The 27797-nt window shown below is 41.5% G+C and overlaps 1 protein-coding gene across 2 annotated transcripts in view; it reads left to right on the top strand.

The window, feature by feature from the left end:
• The window catches only part of ripor1 (RHO family interacting cell polarization regulator 1), a 114444-nt gene that overhangs the window by 37547 nt on the left and 49100 nt on the right, over positions 1-27797 (top strand). The window lies entirely within an intron of this gene.

Raw genomic sequence — 27797 nt, 5'->3', positions numbered from 1 at the left:
GTGTGCATTTAAGAAGTGTGTATCTTTAATTCTATTTTCACACGATTTTTTTGCATAGCCTTCTACATAGCCTGGCTACAAGAAGTCATGTGAAGCACCATTTTGAGACAATTTAAGCACACAACGGTCTGTATATAAACTAGAGGCCAGGCTATTTACAGTCAGATGTTATTTTATAGGAAATTGTCTATTTTGTGTTGGTGGAATCTTCCAGCAGATTGTCATGGGTGACGCAGCTGTGATAGACCCATGATTCGTGCAAGGGTATACGGAGAGCGTTTTATAGTTGCTCAGCGTAATGATGACAAAGAGAGCCTTGTCTGTTAACTGGGCTTTGTTTGATATTTGAAATGAATGCGAGATAAATGCCTGGTAAACACGGGTATTAATTACTCAAGCCGCGGGAAAGGTTTTTTTATGAAACAGGTTGACATACACATGTCAGTGCACAATTATGTGTTTAATATGTTTATGGATACACCAATACGCTAAAATTTCAAATGTATCCGCTGTCAGTCTACAAGTGCATCGCTTCTGACGCTACAGTGTAACATTTTGTTTCGCGAATTTTCTCTTTGCCTTTAATTCGTTGCTGCTGCTTGCTGATAGCCCTCTTATATAGCTAATCTCCTACAATCTAATCCTTCTGACTTGTTTTAACATCCATGCAAGGGAATGTAACCTGTCTCTGTCAACGATGAAACCCGCCTTACACTGGCCGCAAATTTCGACATTTTCAATAGCTAGAAAAAGCATCTGGATAAAATGGGCAACCACATTCCGAGTTTGGAGTGAAGCCGTTTTATAGTAAAGGTTCTGCTTGTAAACATAGAAGTTTCCAGAACTAATATTCACTTGATAAATGGTCTCCTTCAATTTAGTGTTCTCTGCAAACTCTGTCTTGTGGGAAGTACCCAGCCAGGGCCACACAATCTGCCCTTTGTGCAAGGGCTCGACCACCATCAGGGGGCCTAATTTAGGTGATGATTCGATCAACAAAAACAATTATGATGAAAAGGATATGCAGAAGGAAGTAGACGAGGAGTCTTTTTCTCTCAGTGGTCTGTACACTCACACACAAGAGGCTGACCAGGCTGGTAGGGCAGTAAAAAAAAACGCCCTGAGTTTTTTTTTTTTTTGTGTGTGTGAACATGATAGCATGTAGTGGTTTTGCAGCGACAGGGGTCCCGGGAGGAATGAGAGTGGTGTTATGTTGGGATATGAGGAATGTGTCTGTGTTTCTGTCTTGTCTGGCTACACCATGTGCATGTGCTCGTCAGTGTTGGTCTTGCACAGATATTGAAATGCACATAACATATATCTCTATGGCCTGTTGTAATTCACCCTAGTCATACATGTGCTTGTTTGTTGTGGTAGTCTCACACCCATTGCCCTGTCCAGAGATTGCAGGATCCCTTCCCTGTCTGACCCTGCTTCCCTCTAAAGGTGTCTGCATGCTTCCCAAACAAGAGTTTGTGCATATGTTATGACATTTTTGTGACGTTTCTGTTTGTTTTGCAAACACTACTATTGCCACTTTTTTTTCTTGTTTTCTGGAGTAGGTCTTTTAAGTGAGTATGTGAGCACACTCGGGAAATGTTGTTTGTCTTGTACATCTATCAGGAAAATAGCTATGCTTGTGCCCGGGATAGAATAAAGACCAGCTATGCTTCTTCCCTTCAATCTGTGATGCCAACTAGGAACAGAGAACTGTTGATCATGCAACAAAACATTGCATGATCGTGTATATAGACTTTCTGTTTTGTTGGAGATTTGTATGTGGACAAATCAATCCAACTATGTCTTCAGCAATACTTATATTTTGGTATAGTATACATGTACCGTGTTTAATAGGGTCAAGTGGAAACCGTCTAACAGAGCTTAGATGAATCTGAGGTTGTGTAGGAGGAAGAATGATGTCATGCACCTGGTTTCTGTTTGCTGTATGAGTTGGTAATGAGGAACCAGCCAGACCACTTTAGGGTCCTTCAAATGACCATCCACATACATAAAATACACAGCCCATCTGTCAACCTTAGTAGGGTGCATTTGGCCTAACATTCTTCTCCTCACCACCAGGACCTCTGCTGTTAATGACTTCCTGTGGGTGACTGTCAGGGCTCTACAGTGTGACAATTTTAATCATATGCGCCTAAATATGAAGGATTCTAGCTTTATTATCTCAAATATTTATCATTGTGCTCCTAAATTTCTTTGTGTGCCAACATTTTTCAATTTAGGTGCCATGACCTTGTAAAAAAAGGTCAGCGTATAGCCCTGGCTGTGTTCCTGAAGTCGGACATGCAGCCAACTAAATGTCATCGCTCTCTCTTGGTCATACACATACACACTTTTGTTTTACTATCCTTGTGGAGAACAAACAATTGATTCCTATTCAACATCCTATTTTCCCTAATTCAAACCCGTACACTAACCCATCAGCCTAAAATAGCCTTTTTCCTTGTGGGGACCAGCAAAATATCTCTAATTGTCAGAATTTACCGTGTTTTACTATCCTTGTGAGGACTTCTGGTCCCCACAAGTATAGTAAACACACACACACACACAAATGCACTCAAGCTTGCCCACAGGATAATTGCTTGTGTGCACACAGTCATATCAACCACTTTAATTAAGGACACAATTAGTGTTTGTTGATGTGTTTGGCTCTTGTTGAGTGTAATGAGTTTGGGGGGGGGGGGTGTTGGTTCACTGTCATTCATTACTTTAACACTAATCTCTTTATTATTATTTCATTGGCACAAACCCTTTAGTTCTGAGACATTGGGGGGAACATTGAATACTCTGCTCAGAATGTCATGGAACCCACAGAATCGACAGAGTGCAGGGTAGCCCAGCCCAGTCTTTCAGAACACTGTGCGACAATAAGGCAGACAATAGTATTATTCAGAACTCACAGAAAAAACAAGAGACCACAGTGTAGCTGTCAAGCTCCCTGAGCTTGTACAAACAAGAAGCTGCAGGAATTATCGTTATGTGGTGGCGATGCGGTGATGTCTATGAAGTATGACAGCTGTATAAAAGCCTGTGCAGCTAACCTGCACTCAGATACCCTAATTACTGTTCTGTGTGTAGGTGTAGTTGTTTACAGTGTTTCTCTTACTGGGTTTAATTGTTTAGATAATGCAGTATGTTATATGAGCAGTATCTAATTGTGGGGAGTAAAGAAATGAATGATCAATAATGAATTTACATGATCTATGCTGTGAGTGTAGTTCGAAATACTGTCTTCATTCCGGTAGTAAAACCCAGTAAAAAAAAGAATAGGAGTCGGAAATCAACAATGTAATCCAAATGTTATTTTGAGAAGTTTGAACAGTATGATAATGACATGATCGTGCAGAGAGGTTCAATGACAGGCTATGTCATATGGCTGAACTGCAAGGTATCTACTGGATGAGTACCATTAGGTGTGTAGAGATGTTTTCTGTTTCTCTGCAGTGTATATTTTCTGTGTGATTCAGCAGTCTGTTTCATCTGTGTATTTCTCCAGTGTATCATTACTCTGTGTGGCAAGAGCATGCTATTATAGAGCAACTGCACTAGGTGACTCACTCTGTCCGGGCACAGTTATGATGCAGGCGCAAACCACAAGCAAATATACACTGAACAAAAATATAAACACAACATGTAAAGTGCTGGTCCCATGTTTCATGCGCTGAAATAAAGATCCAAGAAATGTTCCATATGCACAAAGTGGTTATTTTTCTCAAATTTTGTGCACACATTTGTTTACATCCTTGTTAGTGAGCATTCTGTCCTTTGCCAAGATAATACATCCACCTGACTGGTGTGGCATATCAAGAAGCTGATTAAACGGTATGATCATTACATAGGTGGACCTTGTGCTGAGGACAATAAAAGGCTACTCTAAAATGTGCACAAACAACACAATGCCACAGATGTTTTGAGGGAGCGTGAGGAATGTCCACCAGAGCTGTTGCTGGAGAATTTATGTGTAATAAAGCCCTTAAAGCTCATTCTCATTGGCTGGTCCTGGCTGCCAAGTGGGTAGGCCTATGCCCTCCCAGGCCCACCCACGGCTGTGCCCCTGCCCAGTCATGTGAAATTCATTAGATTAGGGCCTAATTGATTGATTTCTTTACATGAACTGTAACTCAGCAAAATCTTTTAAATTGTTGCATTTATATTTCTGTTCTGTATATACAAATACAGACCATCACATTCAATGCTTTGTCCACCCATGTTTATGCTGCACATACGAAGGCTAGATGTGTTCATGAAGTACAACAGAACAAGTGTAAGTTTAAACACAGATTAACTAGGTATTGACATTCAGAGTCCAGACAGCTTTAAGTGTGCCACGTTCTCTGATGCCAATGGACAATTCCACAGTAACAGAATGATGCTGAGACTGATTTTTCACTTTAAAATGTATGTGAAACAAATAACGATTGCAAAGTTAAACAAACCATACAACACTATGTACAAGGACTACTTATCAATTCTCCAATATTTGTTGTTACGAAAACACATTTACTTGAAGAGTGCAGATGCAAAGTTTGGTAACAAAATGGTTTTCAGTGGAAATTGTTAACAGTAGTCCTTGGGAGTTGTCTAGTTTGTTTAACTTTGCAAACAGTTGTTTTTTTTTGCATACATTTTAATGTGAAAAATCTGAGTCTCAGCATCATTCTGCTAGCTTAAAATTGCTACTATGTAGGGCGGCAGGTAACCTAGTTGTTAGACCGTTGGGCCAGTAACCGAAAGGTCGTCAGTTCAAATCCCCAAGCCGACACGGTGAATAATCTGATGTGCCCTTAAGCAAGGTAGTTAACGCTAATTGTTCTAGCTTTGATAATGGCTGGCCGTGACCCCACTCTGAGGGTATCTCAGGGGGAGTTGGGATATGCAAAGAACACATTTCCAATTCACACGTGTAAAATAAACACGTCTTGACATCATGGGAAAATCAAAAGAAATCAGCCAAGACCTCAGAAAAAAATTATAGACCTCCACAAGTATGGAAATTGCTCCCAAGGATGAACCAAACGCCTGAAGGTACAACTTTCATCTGTACAAACAATAGTACGCAAGTATAAATACCATGGGACCACGGAGCCGCCATACCGCTCAGGAAGGAGATGCTTTCTGTCTCCTTGAGATGAATGTACTTTGATAAAAGTGCAAATCAATTGCAGAACAGCAGCAAAGGACCTTGTGAAGATGCTGGAGGAAACGGTTACAAAAGTATCTATATCCACATAACCTGAAAGGCTGCTCAGCCAGGAAGAAGCCACTGCTCCAAAACCGCCATATAAAATCCAGACTACGGTTTTTCCAAAAAACATACTTTTTGGAGAAATGTCCTCTGGTCTGATGAAACAAAAATAGAACTGTTTGGCCATAATCACCATAGTTACGTTTGGAGGAAAAAGGGGGAGGCTTGCAAGCCGAGAACGCCATCCCAACCGTGAAGCACGGGGATGGCAGCATCATGTTCTGGGGGTGTTTTGCTGCAAGAAGGACTGGTGCACTTCACAAAATAGATGGCATCATGAGGGAGGAAAATGTTGTGGATATATTGAAGCAACATCTCAAGACATCAATCAGGAAGTTAAAGCTTGGTCGCAAATGGGTCTTCCAAATGGACAATGACCCCAAGCATACTTCCAAAGTTGTGTCAAAATGGCTTAAGGACAACAAAGTCAAGGTATTGGAGTGGCCATCACAAAGCCCTGACCTCAATCCTATAGACAATTTGTGGGCAGAACTGAAAAAGCGTGAGCGAGCAAGGAGGCCTACAAACCTGACTCAGTTACACCAGCTCAGTCAGGAGGAATGGGCCAAAATTCATCCACCTTATTGTGGGAAGCTTGTGGAAGGCTACCTGCAACGTTTGACCCAAGTTAAACAATGTAAAGGCAATGCTACCAAATACTAAGTTAGTGTATGTCAACTTCTGACTCGCTGGGAATGTGATGAAAGAAATAAATCACTCTCTCTACTATTATTCTGACATTTCACATTCTTAAAATAAAGTGGTGATCCTAACTGACCTAAGACAGGGAATTGTTACTCTGACTAAATGTCAGGAATTGTGAAAAACTGAGTTTAAATATGTTTGGCTCTGGTGTATGTTAACTTCTGAATTTAACTGTAGATACAAATCGAGCTCCGTACTGCATCGCCATGCACCTCCCTTATTTTGTAACTATGTGGAGGGCTGTGTGGGGGTGTTACATCCTGTAGAAAACAAACTCACTTCCTTGACTACCGCTCTGCACTGCTCCGTGAAGCGCAAGAAGTATGAATGCCCTGACTTCTGAGTCCATATCACCATAAATGCTGCATGTTCAATGCAGAAGTCGGATTGACCATGTGCCCAGATGCACAATGCACTTCTCTCTCCAGAATGCGCTCTCTCCCTTCCAATTTGCACATTCATTCATAACTTCATTTGTGTGAATTGTTTACGTTTGGATTGTTAGTGTATATCAATTCCCCCTTACATATATCACCAGTAGTACATTTACTGTTAAATACTATAATTTCTAATCTAGTGTTTGTTACTTTGGTTATGGTAATTTCTGTTTATTCATGCAGTATTATTATTCCACTTTTCCAGTTATCATTGTCGGAGTGGACACAGGTTGTGCACTTTGCAAGCAATGCTATACTTGTGAGAATCAAGTTTTGGTTTATTTCATTACATGAGTTTTGTTAATTTAGTCATTGCCTTTTGTTTGGAGCGCTCCTGCCAATGTTGAGTAAGCATGTGCATGCATAGAAGTAGGCCTATAGGCTACCAGGCCTGTGCGCAAATGTAGGCATGTAAATGTGCCCATTTGCGGACCTCATAGTATTTCTGATTGGCTTAACTCCACAGGTCATTAGTGGTGGTGCGTTTTCTTCACCAAGCAAATGGTCTGTTTTTACATCCATTGAGAATTACAACAGTTCCTCAATGTATTTGAGACATCTTTCCAGATCTCTCCCTTTCGATAACTACTAAGTGTGAAAGGGAAAAATGTCATGCTCTGATCCAGTGGAAATGTCATTAAAATAGGTCTACCTGATTTACTTCTTATCAGTGCTTGACTTGGACTGAAATAGGTTCCGGTATTCATTTTGGGTGCTGGTACTGTTTTTTATATTTAGGTGCAGGATCTCCACAATACTTTTGAGTTAATATTCTACAAGAGGAATAGGAGATCAAGCCGTAGAACATTTGAGGTGCTGGTACTCAGCTCCGGTGAGCTCCTGCCCAAATCAAGCACTGCTTCTAATTCCTTGAGCAAAAAACATACAGCAGCGTCTGCCTCGAGCTCACTGGTGCAGGTACTCTGAGGGCCCAGAATATTACATACAATGTTGCAAGTTCGCTAGCTCAATCAAGCTTTGGGCCAGACCCAAGTTAATGGTTTATACAATGTTTAAAGTTCGTTGCAGACGAACTTGTGTCGCCAATGTGATTTATCGGATATTTGTTTTTATCATGATATTTTCTACCTGCAGGCTGGAATGTTTTTATTTTTTGGATTTATTTAGGCTATTTTTACATTGTTGGCAATGGCAATAGAAGTTACTTTTTAGGTTTATCAATTTCATTTAGATTTTGATAGAATTTGGATTAACCACATGACATTGACTTTGAGATATGAAAATGTGTATATAAAAACCATAACTGGCACACAGCTCGATAGAAATGGTAAGATAAATTGGCATTCCACATGAGGAAGGTTGCCGACTCCTCGTGTAGCCTATTACCAGCAACTTCAAGAGAGTAATGGCAGAATATGTGAAAGCCAGCAGGAGCGAGATGAGAAAAGTTGGGTCAGGTTAAGATTTTATTCTTCTGGTTATCTATTTCTCTGGTGCCCTCCTTGAGGCATTTTTCTTATTTCATCAAACCATAAGCTTAAAGCATCAGACAAGCTCAATGCATATATTTGATTTGATTTTAACACATTGGGTGTGTCTATATATGGAAAAATACATGTTTAAAAATTCCGACCGGCCTCCCGAGTGGCACAGCATCGCAATGCTTGAGGTGTCACTAGAGACCTGGGTTTGATCCCAGGCTGTTTCACAGCAGGCAGTGACTGGGAGACCCGTGAGACGGTGCACAATTGGCCCAGCGTTGTCCGGATGCTGGCCTTCTAGGCAGAGTTCCTCTGTCCAGTGTCTGTGTTCTTTTCCCCATCTTAATCTTTTCTTTTTATTGGCCAGTCTGAGATATGGCTTTTTCTTTGCAACTCTGGCTAGAAGGCCAGCATCCTGGAGTCGCCTCTTCACTTTGGATGTTGAGACTGGTCTTTTGCGGGTACTATTTAATGAAGCTGCCTGCGTTCCACAGGGATCCTGGCCCATTTTGACTCCAATGCTTCCCAAAGTTGTCCTTTGTGGTGGCCAGTGTCTCATGGAAAGAGCAGGTGTTCATAATGTTTTGTACACTCTGTGTATATTTTATTATTCTATAAAACAGAAACCTGCCTGCATGTCTTGGCAGGTTCTCTCTCGCAGGCAGCATCAGGCAAGGTTGGGTAATCAGCTTACAGTCTCTGTGTAGCGAATAGTTTGACTGTTGAGTGAAGAGGAAGGTGTCCAAGTCACCCTCATCCTCACTGACTGAAATCACATTTTATTAGTCACATGCAGATGTTATTGCGGGTGTAGTAAAATGCTTGTGTTCCTAGCTCCAACAGTGCAGTAGTATCTAAAAGTAAAAGAATGGAGTTACGAAATATATAAATATTAGGATGAGCAATGTCAGAGTGGCATTAACTAAAATGCAGTAGATTAGAATACAGTATATGCATATGAAATGAGTAGAGCAGTATGTAAACATTATAAAGTGACTGCTGTTCCATTATTTAAGTGATCAGTCAATGTAGAGCGTGAAGGCACACAGTAGTCTGTAATTTTACCAGCCTAAGTGCAGGCTTCGACCACAATTTTGATTAGTTCATTACTTTGCTAAAAAAAGTATTCTGTTTTCCTCAGCCACTAGCTTAGTTCTTGCTGTGTACTCTGCACATTCTGTAGTTCATCTTGGGGTGTGGCAGCAGTGGACTAGGTCAAAACCCCTTGACCACGCCCATCCTGTAATGTTCTTATAGATTTAAGGTTAGTGTTTCAGGTCACATGTCAGGGTCAACAAAATTAGAGGTTGTTGATTGGAACATGACTATCATAACATAAGTAAAGGCTTAGTTTTCTGGATAAACAAATGGAAAAGGGCTCTTTTTTTAAAACATTTACCAGAAAAAGTCTTAAGGTATCAGTCACACAATCATGTTGCCAACTCTTATTTAGGTTTGGGGAAATTGGAGAAATTGTTTACCTTCTGTAAGTTTAAGAAGCATTGCCTTGTACCTTTTCCATGATCAAAAACACACATTTTCTAATTTCTCTCACTCATTCACTGAAGTAACAAGTACTAATTAGTTATAGTGATTTTACTGATATAGTCACAAACCACTGGCATACTATTATTATGTTCAGCTCATAACTGTTTTCTTTGTCTTTCTGTTGTCTGGTCGTCAAACAGTCTGCGTCTGGACAAACCCCTCCCTTTCTCTCTACACTTAATGTCACCTCTCCCAGCTCTTACTGACACCTACCTCTCCTTCCATTTACTGTATTTAACTAGGCAAGTCTGTTAAGAACACATTCATATTTACAATGACGGTACCGGGGAACAGTGGGATAACTGCTTTGTTCAGGGCAGAACAACAGATTTTTACCTTGTCAGCTCGGGGATTTGATCAACCTTTCGGTTACTGGCCCGATGCTCTAACCACTAGGCTACCTGCCGCCCCTGTAACCAGCACCGACTGAGCACCTGACGTCCATAGACATTGAAAAGTGCAACCTTGCCTTGATGTTAACATCCACAGACGGACCAGACTGGACAAATCTGAATAGTATTATGTACTGAACTGTACTGGACTCTGCTCTGCTCTTCTGTGCTGTATTGTACTCTGTGCTGTATTGTACTCTGTGCTGCGCTGTCCAAACTTGTAAAACATGAGGAGAATGACATTCATATCCATAATTATGCATTTCTGTGTAGTACAGATCAGGGACCCATGATTTAATTATGTTACCGTAAGTTCAAAAACTCAAGGTGTCATGTCATAGCTGACACCACCATTATTTTTGCAGAAATTGTTTAATCTTTATTCAGAGCAGATATTTTAAGAGTTTTTGGAAAACGTGGACACAAAAAAACTGAGGGAGATTTTTACTGTATTCCTGTCACCAAAGTGTGCATTTGCACAGTTCTTTCACTAAATTTGTTTTTGTAAATGTTTCTGTGGAAAAAAACTGATTATTTTATATCATGGAATTTTTTGTCAAATTCTGCTGCCATATTTCATATTACTTATTAGATTGACACATCAGTTGAATCTAACAATCTAACAATGTGAATGTATTGTTGGAGAAATGCCTTACACCACCAGCAGCCTCCTCCAGATTCTTCTTGTGTAAACCTTTACTGACGTGATGAGCAGTGATGTCCAGGTTTATATGCATAGGTTGAAGCCAGTTAAAGGCATAGCCAAGTAATATTATGGTAAAAAATTACAACTAAAAGGGTTGTATGGGTTAAGTGTCTCTGTCTGGGAATCGTAAATGGGCAGTGTTTTCCATTTGATTTCTAATTGACATAGTAAAGAGTTCAAGAAAAGAACATGAACAGGTGTAGAGTTAGAGAATGGTGTGTTGATATACTTAGTAATTGGGAAATTAATCAAATTGCATTTGTCACATGCGCTGAATACAACAGGTGTAGGTCTTATAGTGAAATGCTTACTTACAAGCCCTAACCAACAGTGCAGTCTAAAAAAAATCAACGAATAAGAAATAAAAGTAACAATTAAAGAGCAGCAGTAAAATAACAATGGTGAGGCTATATACAGGGGGTACTGGTACAGAGTCAATGTGCAGGGTTTTGTATGTCCAGGCTGCACATAGGGTAGCAGGACTGTAGTGCTACAGCATCGAGTGACACATAAGCCTCTTAGTGGCCAGCTCGGGATTAAACAGGTCTGGGGTTCAGGGAGGTCCAAGTCTCTCACTGTGCAACGGTCAGCTGCGCTGCTCTACCACGGTCACTGGACGATGGAAATTGTCACTTGACATTCTACAGTCTCACTGGTCCCATACAGTCCCATCCCCCTTTCATGAGCATGTCTATAGCTCTGTTAAGGTGTCCTCATGCATCCCAGCCTAAAACAGTTTGGAAGAGTTTGTGCATATATTATGATATTTTTTAATATTTTGGACTTTGGTGAGGGTTTTTTCAGCGGTTCGGGCACATTTTTTCTGGAGGCAAGCTGAAATTCAGAGCCGAAGTCTACGCCCCTTCGTCGGTGATTGGCCAACAGTAGGGGTTCATCAATAAAGTCTTCAACAAGAGACGACTCGTTATCATGCAAAAAAAATGTATTAAGAAATACTGCACCAAACATCTTAGTTAGATGTACAATTCTGCGACTAAGTTCTCCTTGGTAAAATCATCAAAACGAATGACAAATTTCTAAATTATCTTTAGTTCAATTATGACTATTTTGAAGAAGTGTATACTGGCTATGGCGTCTCAAAATGGACAAACAGTACTATTGCCTCTTCTCGGCTAGACACCAGCCGAACAGAAGTATGCTGACGTCTTAAAGCCGGTCATTTCAGGTATCAGCCCAATTATCACATTTTTATTTATCACATGCTGATTACAGCAGGTGTAGACCTTATTGTGAAATGCTTACTTACGAGCCCTTAACCAACAGAGTTTTTAAATTTTTTTAAGAAAGAAAAATTTGCTAACTAAACTAAAGGGAAAAATAGTAACACAATTAAAAAAATAAAATAAAAACAATAACGAGGCTATATGCAAAAGGTACTGGTACTGAGTCAATTAGAAGAGGGGAAGACCAGTGGCTAGTTCTGTCAGTTGGTCTGCGCCAGATTTATTTTGCTAAAGTTACTAACAGTACCTGGAGTTGAGTGAGCTAATACAAATAAGACACTGTTATGTCATTGGATTTGAGTGGATTTTGTTGTCAACTATGAAATGCTTTTGAAGTAGTTGATCCCAACTTAGCTCAGCAGTAACAAGGGAGAAAAGACCTTAGCAAATGAATACAATTGCAAAGCACGGTAAGCTTTTGCCACTCAACACATTTTTAAAGGGTCAGTAAATTAGAGCAGTATTGATGTGTTGGCCCCACTTTCCTGCTCCCTCTCGCCCTTATCAGTCTGGGAGCAGGCTTGGGGAAAAGTATGTTCTGTTGGCAGATCGTTTATTCAGGGACTTTAATGGCCTCGTTAAGAGGGATCAGTCGAATGGCTGGATCCTAAATCTCAAAGTGAGAGACCCTATTGTATCTTCAACGTAATATTAAATATATTTGTATTTAAATACATACCGTAAATGCATTGGATGATACTTTTCAAGCCAGGTTGGAGAAATGGAATTTACAACTCTTCGGCTAGCAGCCCTACCTACCTGCATCCTGCTAGTTTATAGCTGAAGATAAGCTGGGTTGGGCTTGGATGACCAAGGTCATAATGATGTAGTCATTGCACTTTTTGTCAGGAGTTGACCTCAGTGTCCTGACTAAATTCTAATCCTGGCCCTTCACACTATAATGGCTAGTGAATCATCCCCAAGGTAAATTTAGCCCAGTCACTCCCAACCTCTCCACCATGATAGCTGTGTGACGATGAGCTCTCAGGGCCAAATTGGCTGCTAATTCCTCAATGCCGCCTACACACGTTTCTGCTGGATAGGGAGAGTAACATGTACTATATTAATTATGCATTGTCCATTCACATCATATCAGCATAATGTCTGGGCAAAAAATGAACTGAAACAGTGTTCTCTAGCCTCGTTCACTAGACAATTCCTGCCAAAATAGCCTGGAGACAAGGTTAGCCACACTCTCTCTAGGTGTGTGTGTGTGCAGGTTCAGGTCTACTACACACATGAAGTAATACGGCCCAGCTACACCACGCATGTGAAATCCATGTCCGTGAGACTGAGTGAAATGGAGTTGATAGAGTCCTACTGTAGTGAATGTCAACCTGCTACATCGTCACGTGTGTAAAGCGTAGATCGTGCGCCGGCTGCTGTAGCAGCAACGTAAAACTAGGTTTGGAGTCTGTTTTTCTCAGATCCACTCATTCATTCAAAATGCCTGAAATAATTGGTATAAACCCATTTTTGACACTTAATCAATAAAATAGCAGTAGGCCTACCTGTATGAAACAAATATATAAACGGAACTGTAGTCTTCCTGGTTCATAATTCAAGGTAGGTTATTATATCTATAGTATCAATGCTTGTTAGATACGTCTTCGCTGATGAAAGGACAGGCAGTTGCAGATGATCGTTTAGCTTGTATTAATGTTTTTGAGGATTCTATAGAGTCGACCCCTTACCCTCCTTGGAAGATATTCCGATTTGACAGGACAAAGTTGGCAAAATGGATGACACCCATTTGATCTTTGAACTAAAAAGCTCACTATGCTGTGTGACCCTAGCAACCTCCAATACAAGTACGGTTTGACCAAATAAAAAGCATGGAATGCTGTATCATCCGTCCTCAGAGATGTCTCTGTGAATGGCACCGGAGGAGATCGCTGCCGTTTTACGGGCTCCTAACCAATTGTGCTATTGTGTGGGTTTTGTCACGTTGTTTAACTTTTTTTGTAAATAATGTTTCTGCCATGGGCACAACTTTGGTTTTAGAAGTGGGGGGGGGGGGGGGGGGGGGTTACTTATATAAGTGGGGGTTACTTGTATATATTTTTCTTTATTATCCCTACAGCCATCAAGCTAGGTAAGAGTATTGAATTTGTTTGTGATTGATAAGATTGAACTAGATCCACGATAATGCAATAATCAATATTGTGTTGCACCTTTAACAAATAGCTTAACAAATGAACAACTTAGAGAAAAAAGTACAGACTTAAAGACAAAAGGTTAAGACATTCTCTCTATCAAATTTCAGCCAGACTGCCCAGCTAACCCGAGCCACCTACACGCCCGACCCATCCAACTTAACTTTCTCCCCAACACAACTTCCTTCCCATCTTTTTTTTATGTCTCAAAGGAAAGGTTTGGAACAAGTTGAATGTTGATTGAAAACAAAAGTTGAATATACACCCTCCATATAATTCATATCATAGGCCTAATAGTACTGTAGAGCTCTTGTTACTTGCACACTTTTTACTTGCACACATGGCCGTGCCACTAGGCGTCCATGGCTCTGTGGCACCCCAACCCAACACACCCCACTCATATTTAGGATTTTAGTGAAACATTCATTATTGGTTTCAGGTGTGTTAGGCTAAGGCCAGAGTGACAACAGTACAGCAGACCCCCAGAGCCAGGACTGAGCTGTCCAGCAACTAGGGATTGCCAAGTTGGTATCTCCCCTGACGTGGGCATGTCAAGCAGTATTCCATACAAGGCATCCAGACCATATGAAGTTGCACTGTATACCCTTAATCTTAAAACAAATCTAGTGATACTGTATATAACTTGACATTTCTTCCATACACTGTTGGAGGATAATCATCCTTCCAATTAATGACAATGCATTTATTATCCACTATAAATGCTAGGTTACACAGTTTCTTCTGATAATAATCTCCAGTGTCAACATTTCCAAGCAAACAGAAACAGGGAGAAGGTAGAATCTGTAGACATACTGAGATAAAATAACATACTCTTTGCCAGAATTCAACCAGCCTTCACAAGACCATAACATATGCAAATGTGTCCCCTTCTGTGTTTTACACCTGCAGCAGAGGAATTACATGTCTGAGTGCATGATATTCAGATTCACTGGCATATAGTATGTTCTATGGATGGTCTTAAACAGCAGTAATTTGTGTCTGAGATCATATGAACATGACTGGCTATTCTAACATATCTTTATCCTTTCATTATTAATAGCGTCTCGCAGGACTTCCTCATATGTTTGTTATACATGTTTCTGGAAAAGCCTATCAACCCTTGATACAGTTTGGAAATCAACTTTGGAGGTTTGTCAGACTGCCTTTAAAATCGCATCTGGCTTATCCAGTGTTTGCTGGACAGAGAGAATGAAATGTATCTGAAAAGATTCACCTCACCTCTGTCAGACTGGTCTTCCCTGGCCTGCCGGACCCTGCTGAGACCCTTGTCACCATCTGATCCTCCTAAAATGAGTCATGACAAAGAATTTACTTTGAGCATTTATAAATGTTATTATCAAATAATAGATGTTTCAATAATTGAAATAACCATTATTCCCAGATCTCAGACTGTAGCTTTAAGCTTAGGCTGCTGTCATGTCAGTCTACCCATCAATTCAAGATGGAACTTTGTACTTCCCACTCCTAAAAGGTAGGCTATAAAAATAGCTCAAGAGAAAGTGCAGGTCTCTCCAACTATGCTCTCTTCAATCTAGCATATTAGCTCATATAGCCCAGTAATACAATGTAAGGGCCATGTGAGAATCTCCGGTAATTTAACCTATTTAAGAGTGTTTTTGCGCATTTTATATTGCCTATAGGGTGTCAAATTGCTGGGACCATGGCTGGCAAGTGCGCTGCGTCACATACGCCTAAAATAACATTGCCCGACCGCGGTTGGGTTTGGGACCAGTTCTTGTGGTAACGGGTGGGAGTAGGACGAAAAGCCAGTTGGCGGGAGCGCAAACCTCTACTGTGCACCATGACAGTGAAGCCTTTAACGTTAAAGCTGTTTATTATTGACTGTGTCACTGTAAAAATGAGGGAATTATCTAGGGAGACTGACAGATCAATACAGTTACATTGTCAGACTGACTAATACAACTCGCATTGCACTGAAAAAAACGTCAGAATATCAATCTTCAATCATTTGGCCGATCGTTTGATTCCGGTCTAGTTTGATTGAGGAAAGATAATAGCTAATATAAGCCAATTTTGGCTGTCTCTCTCTAATGGTATATTAACCGGTGAAAGCTTGCCACGATCATTTACTTCTGAAATGGGACAAAACAAAGGCCACAACATTTCCATACAAAAAACAGCTGTCATCTGAGGTGGCTATTATTACTATCTGACAGATAACTAGAGGCAAGAGCTGACCTGGCTGTGGTAGCTACTCACTAGCGTAGCTTATTCATTCACCTCAGTTGAGAGGGGATGAAACATGTCAGTAACAATACTAATTCAGCCCTGTGAATAAACACCTTATTTATTTTTCTGTTAAGTTAAACAGCAGTTACCTTGTCTGCCACAACAGTCAACTAAAGAGGAGCCAGTTTCTGTTCTGCTATGTTTTGCAACTCGGTGAAAGAGCCCAACACGCACACACTGTACCATGCTCAACTCTCCCGTGCTTGTCCAGCCAGCCTTCCAGAAGCTTTGCTTTCGCACAGCCTGTCAGCCCGCTCTGTGGTGTCCACGCGGTCCTAAATCCAGTTAAATAAACACTCCAAACAGCCTACCGACCACTCGGAGGCATCCGTATGGTCCTAAAGCACACAGTTGCCGCGTTGTATCACATTCCAATGCTAAAATGGGGGTGGGGACAAAAAAATGCAATTTCAGAATGTGGGGGAACATGACCCTCCGTCCCCAGTGAAAGTTGCGCCCCTGGTTTCTGCCACCAACTCTTATGACCGAAAATAGCCCCTGGACATCAGAACGACTCCTCCCGGACCTGGCCCAAATCCCTATCATTCGCATGAAGAGGAGCTGCATATACAAGGGCCACTTCTCTCAGAATTCGTCGGCGAATGGATAATCCGCCTTTAGCATCCGTCCATGCATGGATAATATACAGTTGGCTGGGTTTTACGTGCATCGGCAAGACGGAACAGCAACCTCCGGTAAGACGAGGGGTGGTGGTTTGTGTCTATTTGTCAACAACGGCTGGTGCACGATCTCTAATATGAAGGACGTTTGAAGGTTTTGCTTGCTTGGTCAAATCAAAATTATTTATAAAGCCCTTCGTACATCAGCTGATGTCTCAAAGTGCTGTACAGAAACCCAGCCTAAAACCCCAAACAGCAAGCAATGCATGTGTTGAAGCACGTTGGCTAGGAAAAACTCCCTAGAAAGGCCAAAACCTAGAGAGGAACCAGACTATGAGGGGTGGCCAGTTCTCTTCTGGCTGTGCCAGGTGGAGATTATAACAGAACATGGCCAAGATGTTCAAATGTTCATAAATGACCAGCATGGTCAAATAATAGGTCTAGGACAGGTAGCACGTCCGGTGAACGGGTTAGGATTCCATAGCCGCAGGCAGAACAGTTGAAACTGGAGCAGCAGCACGGCCAGGTGGACTGGGGACAGCAAGGAGTCATCATGCCAGGTAGTCCTGAGGCATGGTCCTACGGCTCAGGTCCTCTGAGAGAGAACGAAAGAGAGAATTAGAGCGAGCATACTTAAATTCACACAGGACACCAGATAAGACAGGAGAAGTACTCCAGATATAACAAACTGACTCTAGCCCACCGACACATAAACTACTGCAGCATAAATACTGAAGGCTGAGACCGGAGGGGTCAGGAGACACTGTGGCCCCATCCAATGATACCCCCGGACAGGGCTAAACAGGAAGGATATAACCCCACCCACTTTGCCAAAGCACAGCCCCCACACCACTAGAGGGATATCTTCAACCACCAACTTACCATCCTGAGACAAGGCCGAGTATAGCCCACAAAGATCTCCGCCACGGCACAACCCAAGGGGGGCGCCAACCCAGACAGGAAGATCACATCAGTGACTCAACCCACTCAAGTGACGCACCCCTCCTAGGGACGGCATGAAAGAGCACCAGTAAGCCAGTGACTCAGCACCTGTAATAGCGTTAGAGGCAGAGAATCCCAGTGTAAAGAGGGGAACCGGCCAGGCAGAGACAGCAAGGGCGGTTTGTTGCTCCAGAGCCTTTCCGTTCACCTTCACACTCCTGGGCCAGACTACACTCAATCATATGACCCACTGAAGAGATTAGTCTTCAGTAAAGACTTAAAGGTTGAGACCGAGTTTGCGTCTCTCACATGGGTAGGCAGACCATTCCATAAAAATGGAGCTCTATAGGAGAAAAGCCCTGCCTCCAGCTGTTTGCTTAGAAATTGTGTGTGTACTGTGTATTGTGACCGTAGCGTACGTGTAGGTATGTACAGCAGGACCAAATCAGAGAGAGAGGTAGGAGCAAGCCCATGTAATGCTTTGTAGGTTAGCAGTAAAACCTTGAAATCAGCCCTTGCCTTGACAGGAAGCCAGTGTAGGGAGGCTAGCACTGGAGTAATATGATAATTTTGGGGGGTTCTAGTCAGGATTATAGCAGCAGTATTTAGCACAAACTGAAGTTAATTTAGTGCTTTTTCCGGGTGCTGGAAAGTAGAGCATTGCAGTAGTCTAACCTAGAAGTAACAAAAGCATGGATGAATTTTTCTGCATAATTTTTAGACAGATATTTTCTGATTTTTGCAATGTTACGTAGACGTTAAACAGTCTTGATATGTTCGTCAAAAGAGAGATCAGGGTCCAGAGTAACGCCGAGGTCCTTCACAGTTTTATTTGAGACGACTGTACAACCATTAAGAGTAATTGTCAGATTCAACAGAAGATCTTTGTTTCTTGGGACCTAGAACAAGCATCTCTGTTTTGTCCGAGTTTAAAAGTAGAAAGCCATCCACTTCCTTATGTCTGAAACACAGGCTTCTAGCGAGGGCAATTTGGGGGCTTCACCATGTTTCATGGAAATGTACAGCTGTGTGTCATCCGCTTTGCAGTGAAAGTTAACATTATGTTTTCGAATGACATCCCCAAGAGGTAAAATATATAGTGAAAACAATAGTGGTCCTAAAACGGAAACTTGAGGAACACCGAAATTTACAGTTGATTTGTCAGAGTACAAACCATTCACAGAGACAAACTGATATCTTTCTGACAGATAAGATCTAAACCAGGCCAGAACTTGTCCGTGTAGACCAATTTGGGTTTCCAATCTCTCCAAAAGAATGTGGTGATCAATGGTATCAAAAGCAGCACTAAGGTCTAGGAGCACGAGGACAGATGCAGAGCCCCGGTCTGATGCCATTAAAAGGTCATTTACCACCTTCACAAGTGCAGTCTGAGTGCTATGATGGGGTCTAAAACCAGACTGAAGCATTTCGTATACATTGTCTTCAGGAAGGCAGTGAGTTGCTGCGCAACAGCCTTTTCTAAATTTTTTGAGAGGAATGGAAGATTCGATAGTTTTTTTATATTTTCTGGGTCAAGGTTTGGCTTTTTCAAGAGAGGCTTTATTACTGCCACTTTTAGTGAGTTTGGTACACATCCAGTGGATAAAGAGCCGTTTATTATGTTCAACATAGGAGGGGCAAACACAGGAAGTAGCTCTTTCAGTAGGTTAGTTGGAATAGGGTCCAGTATGCAGCTTGAAGGTTTAGAGGCCATGATTATTTTCATCATTGTATCAAGAGATATAGTACTGAAACACTTGAGTGTCTCTCTTGATCCTAGGTCCTGGCAGAGTTGTGCAGACTCAGGACAACTGAGCTTTGAAGGAATACGCATATTTATAGAGGAGTCTGTAATTTGCTTTCTAATAATCATGATCTTTTCCTCAAAGAAGTTCATGAATTTATTACTGCTGAAGTGAAAGCCATCGTCACTTGGGGAATGCTGCTTTTTAGTTAGCTTTGCGACAGTATCAAAAATAAATGTTGGATTGTTCTTATTTTCCTCAATTAAGTTGGAAAAATAGGATGATCGAGCAGCAGTAAGGGCTCTTCGATACTGCACAGTCTTTTCAAGCTAGTCGGAAGACTTCCAGTTTGGTGTGGCGCCATTTCCTTTCCAATTTTCTGGAAGCTGCTTCAGAGCTCGGGTATTTTCTGTATACCAGGGAGCTAGTTTCTTATGAGAAATGTTTTTAGGGGTGCAACTGCATCTAGGGTATAGCGCAAGGTTAAATTGAGTTCCTCAGTTAGGTGGTTAACTGATTTTTGTCCTCTGACGTCCTTGGGTAGGCAGAGGGAGTCTGGAAGGGCATCAAGGAATCTTTGTGTTGTCTGTGAATTTATAGCACGACCTTTGATGCTCCTTGGTTGGGGTCTGAGCAGATTATTTGTTGCAGTTGCAAACATAATAAAATGGTGGTCCAATTATCCAGGATTTTGAGGAAAAACATTAAGATCCACAACATTTATGCACGGGGGATATGGTCACTAGTGTAACCAGAAGGCCTCATTTAACACAGTAAATCATCAGGCTTAAGTCATGTTTCAGTCAGGCCAATCACATCAAGATTATGATCAGTGATTAGTTCATTGACTATAATTGCCTTTGAAGTAAGGAACCTAACATTAAGTAGCCCTATTTTGAGATGTGAGGTATCACGATCTCTTTCAATAATGACAGGAATGGAGGAGGTCTTTATCCTAGTGAGATTGCTAAGGCGAACACCGCCATGTTTAGTTTTGCCCAACCCAGGTCGAGGCACAGACAATGGGTATCGCTGAGCTGACTACACTGACTGTGCTAGTGGCAGATTCCACTAAGCTGGCAGGATGGCTAACAGCCTGCTGCCTGGCCTGCACCCTATTTCATTGTGGAGCTAGAGGAGTTAGAGCGCTGTCTATGTTGGTAGATAAGATGAGAGCTAGGATGGAGTCCGTCACTCCTCAGCAGGCCAGGCTTGGTCCTGTTTGTGGGTGAGTCCCAGAAAGAGGGCCAATTATCTACAAATTCTATCTTTTGGGATGGGCAGAAAACAGTTTTTAATCAGCGATTGAGTTGTGAGACTCTGCTGTAGATCTCATCACTCCCCCCTAACTGGGAGGGGGCCAGTTAGGGAGGGGGCCAGATGTAGACTACCTCATGATAGGCTGTAGACCACACTATTTACCAAGAGTTTCATAGTTTTTGAGGCTGTCTATTTACCACCACAAACCTATGCAGGCACTAAGACCGCACTCAACGAGCTGTATAAGGCCATGAACAAACAAGCGAATGCTCACCCAGAAACGGTGCTCCTAGTAGCCTGGGACTTTAATGCAGGAAAACTTCAATCTGTTTCTACCTAATTTCCTCCAGCATTTCACTTGCAACCAGAGGGGGGAAAAACTCTAAACCACCTTTACTCCACATACAGAGATGCTCTCCCTCGCCCTCCATTTGGCCAATCTGACCACAATTCTATCCTCCTGATTCCTGTTTACAAGCAAAAACTCAAGCAGGGAGACTCGCTCAGTACGGAGGTGGTCAGGTGACGTGGATGCTAATCTTCAGGACTGTTTTGCTAGCACAGACTGGAATTTGTTATGGGATTCATCCAATGGCATTGAGGAGTATACCACATCAGTCAACAAGTGCATTGACGATATTGTCCCCAAAGTGAATGTACGTACATATGCCAATCAAAGCTATGGATTATAGGCAACATCCGCACTGAGCTAAAGGCTACAGCTGCCACTTTCAAGGAACGTCACACTAATCCGGACACTATAAAAAATTAAAAACCATGCAAAGCGTCAATACAGAACTATTACGGATTACAAAGGGAAACCCAGCCGCAAGCTGCCCAGTGACGCGAGCCTACCAGACGAGCTAAATGCCTTCAATGCTTAGGCAAGCAACACAGAGCCATGAGAGCACCAGCTGTTCCGGTGATCACTGTGATCACACTCTCCGCAGCCTATGTGAGTAAAAGTTTAAAAAAGGTCAACATTCACTGATTACTAGGATGCGTACTCCGAGCATGCGCTGACCAACTGGCAAGTGTCTTCACTGCCATTTTCAACCTCTCCCTGACCGAGTCTGTAACACCTACTCTACCATTCAAAAGTTTGGGGTCACTTAGAAATGTCCTTGTTTTTAAAGAAAAGCTATTTTTTGTCCATTTTAAAATCATTTTAAAAGGCTAAATTATTATTTAGAAAACCCTTTTGCAATTATGTTAGCACAGCTGAAAACTGTTGTTCTGATTTGAAAAAAGCAATTAAACTGGCCTTCTTTTCGACTAGTTGAGTATCTGGAGCATCAGCATTTGTGGGTTCGATTACAGGCCCAAAATGGCCAGAAACAAAGACTTTCTTCTGAAACTCATCAGTCTATTCTTGTTCTGAGAAAGGAAGACTATTCCATGCGAGAAATTGCCAAGAAACTGAAGATCTCGCATAACACTGTGTACTACTCCCTTCACAGAACAGAGCAAACTGGCCCTAACCAGAATAGCAAGAGTGGGAGGCCCCGGTGCACAACTGAGCAAGAGGACAAGTACATTAGTGTCTAGTTTGAGAAACTGGCAGCTTCATTAAATAGTACCTGCAAAACTCCAGGCTCAACGTCAACAGTGAAGAGGCGACTCTGGGATGCTGGCCTAACATACAAATATGTGGACACTCTATGTGGAACCTTCCTCAATGTTCTTGTCAACAAAAATAACTTGATGTGCATTTGTTCTGGCCTGCAAAATACTGCCAGCCAGCTGCCGTTCTATTGTTAATTAATGAACAAGGTTTTTATTTTTTATAATTTATTGAACGTTTAAAACATACAGTTGAAGTCGGAAGTTTACATATACACCTTAGCCAAGTACATTTAAACTCAGTTTTTCACAATTCCTAACATTTAATCCTAGTAAACATTCCCTGTTTTAGGACCGTTAGGATCACCACTTTATTTTAAGAATGTGAAATGTAAGAATAATAGTAGAGCGAATGATTTATTTCAGATTTGATTTCATTCATCACATTCCCAGTGGGTCAGAAGTTTACATACACTCAATTTGTTTTTGGTAGCATTGCCTTTAAATTGTTTAACTTGGGTCAAAGGTTTTGGGTAGCCTTCCACAAGCTTCCCACAATAAGTTGGGTGAATTTTGGCCCATTCCTCCTGACTGAGCTGGTGTAACTGAGTTAGGTTTGTAGGCCTCCTTGCTCGCACATGCTTTTTCAGTTCTGCCTACATATTTTCTATAGGATTGAGGTCAGGGCTTTGTGATGGCCACTCCAATACCTTGACTTTGTTGTCCTTAAGCCATTTTGCCACAACTTTGGAAGTATGCTTGGGGTCATTGTCCATTTGGAAGACCCATTTGCGACCAAGTTTTAACTTCCTGACTGATGTCTTGAGATGTGGATATATTGAGGCAACAACTTTTTCCATCCTCATGATGCCATCTATTTTGTGAAGTGCACCAGTCCTTCTTGCAGCAAAGCACCCCCACAACATGATTCTGCCACCCCTGTGCTTCACGGTTGGGATGATGGTGTTCTGCTTGCAAGCCTCCCCCTTTTTCCTCCATACATAAAGATGGTTGTTATGGCCAAACAGTTCTATTTTTCTCATTAGACCAGAGGACATTTCTCCAAAAGGTACGATCTTTGTCCCCATGTTAAGTTGCAAACCGTAGTCTGGCTTTTTTATGGTGGTTTTGGAGCAGTGGCTTCTTCCTTGCTGAGCAGCCTTTCATGGTTATGTCGATATAGGAATCGTTTGCTGTGGATTTAGATACATTTGTACCGGTTTGTACCGGTAAACATTCACAGTACAGGGTGGGAAAAGTATGTGAACCATTGGATTTAATAACTGGTTGACCCTCCTTTGGCAACAATAATCTCAACCAAACGTTTTCTGTAGTTGCGGATCAGACCTACACAACAGTCAGGAGGAATTAGGGACCATTCCTCTTTACAGAACTGTTTCAGTTCAACAATATTCTTAGGATGTCTTTTGAGAACAGCTCGAGGTCATGACACAGCATTTTAAATCAGGTTGAGGTCAGGACTCCCATGAACACCACTCTTGTTAAGAGTTTTACGTATCGTAGACTTGTCCACAGACATGTTAGCATGCTCCAGAGATTTCTGTAAGTCTTTAGCTGACACTCTAGGAGTCTTCTTAACCTCATTGAGCATTGTGCGCTGTGCTCTTGCAGTCATCTTTGCAGGACGGCCACTCCTACGTAGAGTAGCAACAGTGCTGAACTTTCTCCATTTATAGACAATTTGTCTTACCGTGGACCGATGAACATCAAGGCTTTTAGAGATACTTTTGTAACCCTTTCCAGCTTTATGCAAGTCAACAATTCTTAATCTTTGGTCTTCTGAGATCAATTTTGTCCGAAGCATGGTAGCTTTAACCAACATCTCCAATCTCTTCTCATTGATTGGACTCCAGGTTAGCTGACTCCTGACTCCAATTAACTTTTGGAAAAGACATTAGCCTAGTGGTTCACATACTTTTTCCAACCTACACTGTGAATGTTTAAATTATGTATTCAATATAGACAAGAAAAACACAATAATTTGTGTTATTAGTTTAATCACACTGTGCTTGTCTATTGTTGTGACTAAGATGAAGATCAGATCAAATGTTATGACTAATTTATGCAGAAATCCAGGTAATTCCAAAGGGTTCACATACCTTTTCTTGCCACTGTATTTAAAAAAAAAAAAAAATATTCCACCTTTATTTAACCAGGTTTGCTAGTTGAGAACAAGTTGTAATTTGCAACTGTGACCTGGCCAAGATAAAGCATAGTAGTTCGACACATACAACAACACAGTTACACATGGAATAAACAAAACATACAGTCAATAATACTAATAATAATACAATAATTCATGGCTGGCCCTCGCTTCATGTTCGTTGCCAAACCCACTGGCTCCAGGTCATCTTGGTAAAGCCCTGCCTTATCTCAGCTCACTGGTGACCATAGCATCACCCACCCGTAGCATGCGTTCCAGCAGCTATATCTCACTGGTCACCCCCAAAGCCAATTGTTCCTTCGGCCGCCTCTCCTTCCAGTTCTCTGCGGCCAATGACTGGAATGAACTGCAAAAATCACTAAAGCTTGAAGACTTACATCCCTCACTAGCTTTAAGCACCAGGTGTCAGAGCAGCTCACAGATCACTGCACCTGTACATATCTCATCTGTAAATAGCCCACCCAATCTACCTCATCCCCATTTATTTATTTATCTTGCTCCTTTGCACCCCAGTATCTCTACTTGCACATTCATCTTCTGCACATTCTACCATTCCAGTGTTTAATTGCTGTATATTACTTCGCCACCGTGGCCTATTTATTGCCTTACCTCTCTTATCCTACCTCATTTGCACATGCTGTATATTATTATACCTTTTATTTCAACAAGGAACACCGACAGGGCCCTGCGTATACATGTTTACACATACAGTTTAGGTACAATGATTTAAAAAACTAAACAAGACACACATAACAATCACAGATAATATATTTCATTTACACACAGGTTATTCTACAAACAGCACAATAACTTGCATTTCCCGAAACAGTTACAAGCAATACAAAAATAAAAATGCTCCAATAAATATTTAAAATTAGCAAGGGGGACAGGAGTCTAAAGTTTAAGTTTAGTCTGCAGGCTATTCCAGAGGCAAGGAGCGTAACAGGAAAAGGCAGCCATACCCAACTCTGTGGAAATCGGATGGGCCTCAAGTGTAATCCTTGCTTGAGACCTGGTTTTAGGAATTCTACTTCTAATATTGATGAGTGATGATAAATAAGAAGATAGCTTATTCAGAAGTGCTTTATAGACAAACACGAGAGCATGTTGTTCTCGTCACACGGACAGCGAAGTCCAACCCACATTATGATAAAAACACAGTGGTGAGTTCTGTAGCTAACACCCGTAATAAACCTAAGTGCGCAATGATAAGTAGCATCCAGCGATTTAAGTGTTGATGCCTTAGCATGCATGTAAATAATATCCCCATAATCTATAACAGACATAAAAGTAGCTTGCACAATTTGTCTTCTATTTGTAGAGGACAAGCATGTCCTGTTTCTATAGAGGAAGCCTAGCTTGATTTTAGGCCGTTTACATAGTTCATCAATATGCATTTTAAAAGACAGTTTATCATCCAACCATATCCCTAAGTATTTAAATAAAGGTGAAAGAAAAATAAATAAATAAATAAATACAGTAGAAAAAAAGAACACAAAGTCTATATACAGTGAGTGCAAATTAACTCCTATCAGAGAAGTAGCTGGTGAACCAGGCGAGGCAATCATTTGAGAAACCAAGGCTGTTGAGTCTGCCAATAAAATGTGGTGATTGACAGAGTCGAAAGCCTTGGCCAGGTCGATGAATACGGCTGCACAGTAATGTCTCTTATCGATGGCGGTTATGATATCATTTAGGACCTTGAGCGTGGTTGAGGTGCACCAGATTGCACCAGATTGCATAGTGGAGAAGGTACGGTGGGATTCAAAATGGTTGGTGATCTGTTTGTTGACTTGGCTTTCAAAGACCTTAGAAAGGCGGGGTAGGATAGATATAGGTCTGTAGCAGTTTACAGCAGTATAGCAGCAGTATACAAGGGGTACCGGTACAGAGTCAATGCGCGGGGGTAAAGGTTAGTTGAGGAAATTGAGGTAATATGTACATGTAGGTAGAGTTATTAAAGTGACTATGCATAGATAATAACAGTGTAGAAGTGGTGTAAAAGAGGGGGAGCGGGGGCAATGCAAATAGTCTGGGTAGCCATTTGATTAGATGTTCACGAGTCTTACGCCTTGGGGGTAGAAGCTGTTTTAGAAGCCTCTTGGACCTAGACTTGGTTTTCCGTGCGGTAGCAGAGAGACCAGTCTATGACTTGGGTGGCTGGAGTCTTTGACTATTTTTAGGGACATCCTCTGACACGGCCTGGTATAGAGGTCCTGGATGGCAGGAAGCTTGGCACCAGTGATTTACTGGGCCGTACGCACTACCATCTGTAGTGCCTTGCGATCGGAGGCCGAGCAGTTGCCATACCAGGCAGTGATGCAACCAGTCAGGATGTTCCCGATGTTGCAGCTGTAGAACCTTTTGAGGATCTGAGGACCCAATGTTTTGTTGTGCCCTCTTCACGACTGTCTTGGTATGTTTGGACCATGTTAGTTTGTTGGTGATGTGGACACCAAGGAACTTAATGCTCTCAACCTGCAACCCCGTCAGTGAGAATGGGGGTGTGCTCGGTACTCCTTTTCCTTTTGTCCACAATCATCTCCTTTTTCTTGATCACGTTGAGGGAGAGGTTATTGTCCTGGCGCCACAAGGCCAGATCTCTGACTTCCTCCCTATAGGTTGTCTCATCGTTGTTGGTTATCAGACCTACAACTGTTGTGTCATCGGCATTGTAATATTTGTTATATCTTTTCAGGCGGCTGAAATTGAAATTGTAGCCAAATTGTAGCAAAGTATTTTTTTTCCAATTAATCGAATGAGACATGGGAATCTGCACAATGGCAAAAAGGCCATTTTTAAACAATGGATGAGCTTTTCTTAGTAATCTACTTGAGAACCATTTAGTGTTCAAGTAAAACTTTTGAATAAGTGAAGCTTTTAGGGAGAGGTTTAGTGCTTTTATATTTAATAATCTCAACCCACCCAATTCATATTCATTATATAGATAGGCACGCTTTATTTTGTCTGGTTTAGTGTCCCTTGTACAAGGTTAATTAATTGACTGCAGATGGTTGTAGAATTGTATTTTTTATTTAATGAGAAATATGTTTATCCATATTGGACACAAACTCAATAGATTCCTTGCAGAAGAGACCAAGGGCTAATTCTTCTTCCACGCGTGCATCTGTTTACGTCTCTGGGGTAGCAGGTAATATTGCACTGACGTCCTGTTCACGGTTTGCACACACGTAATCCCAGTATAGCTCCTCTGTTATACCTATCGTTTTCTCTGTGCATATGAAATTCCCTGGCACCTGCTCAAACAGCAGATTAAATAAGTAAAGCTCATTTTGATTTAAGAATCAGGGGAGGGGG

This window comes from Oncorhynchus mykiss, chromosome 1 (genome assembly GCF_013265735.2).
Source record: "Oncorhynchus mykiss isolate Arlee chromosome 1, USDA_OmykA_1.1, whole genome shotgun sequence".
In the NCBI taxonomy this organism is placed as follows: domain Eukaryota; kingdom Metazoa; phylum Chordata; class Actinopteri; order Salmoniformes; family Salmonidae; genus Oncorhynchus; species Oncorhynchus mykiss.
This window is presented reverse-complemented; position numbering and strand designations above follow the sequence as displayed.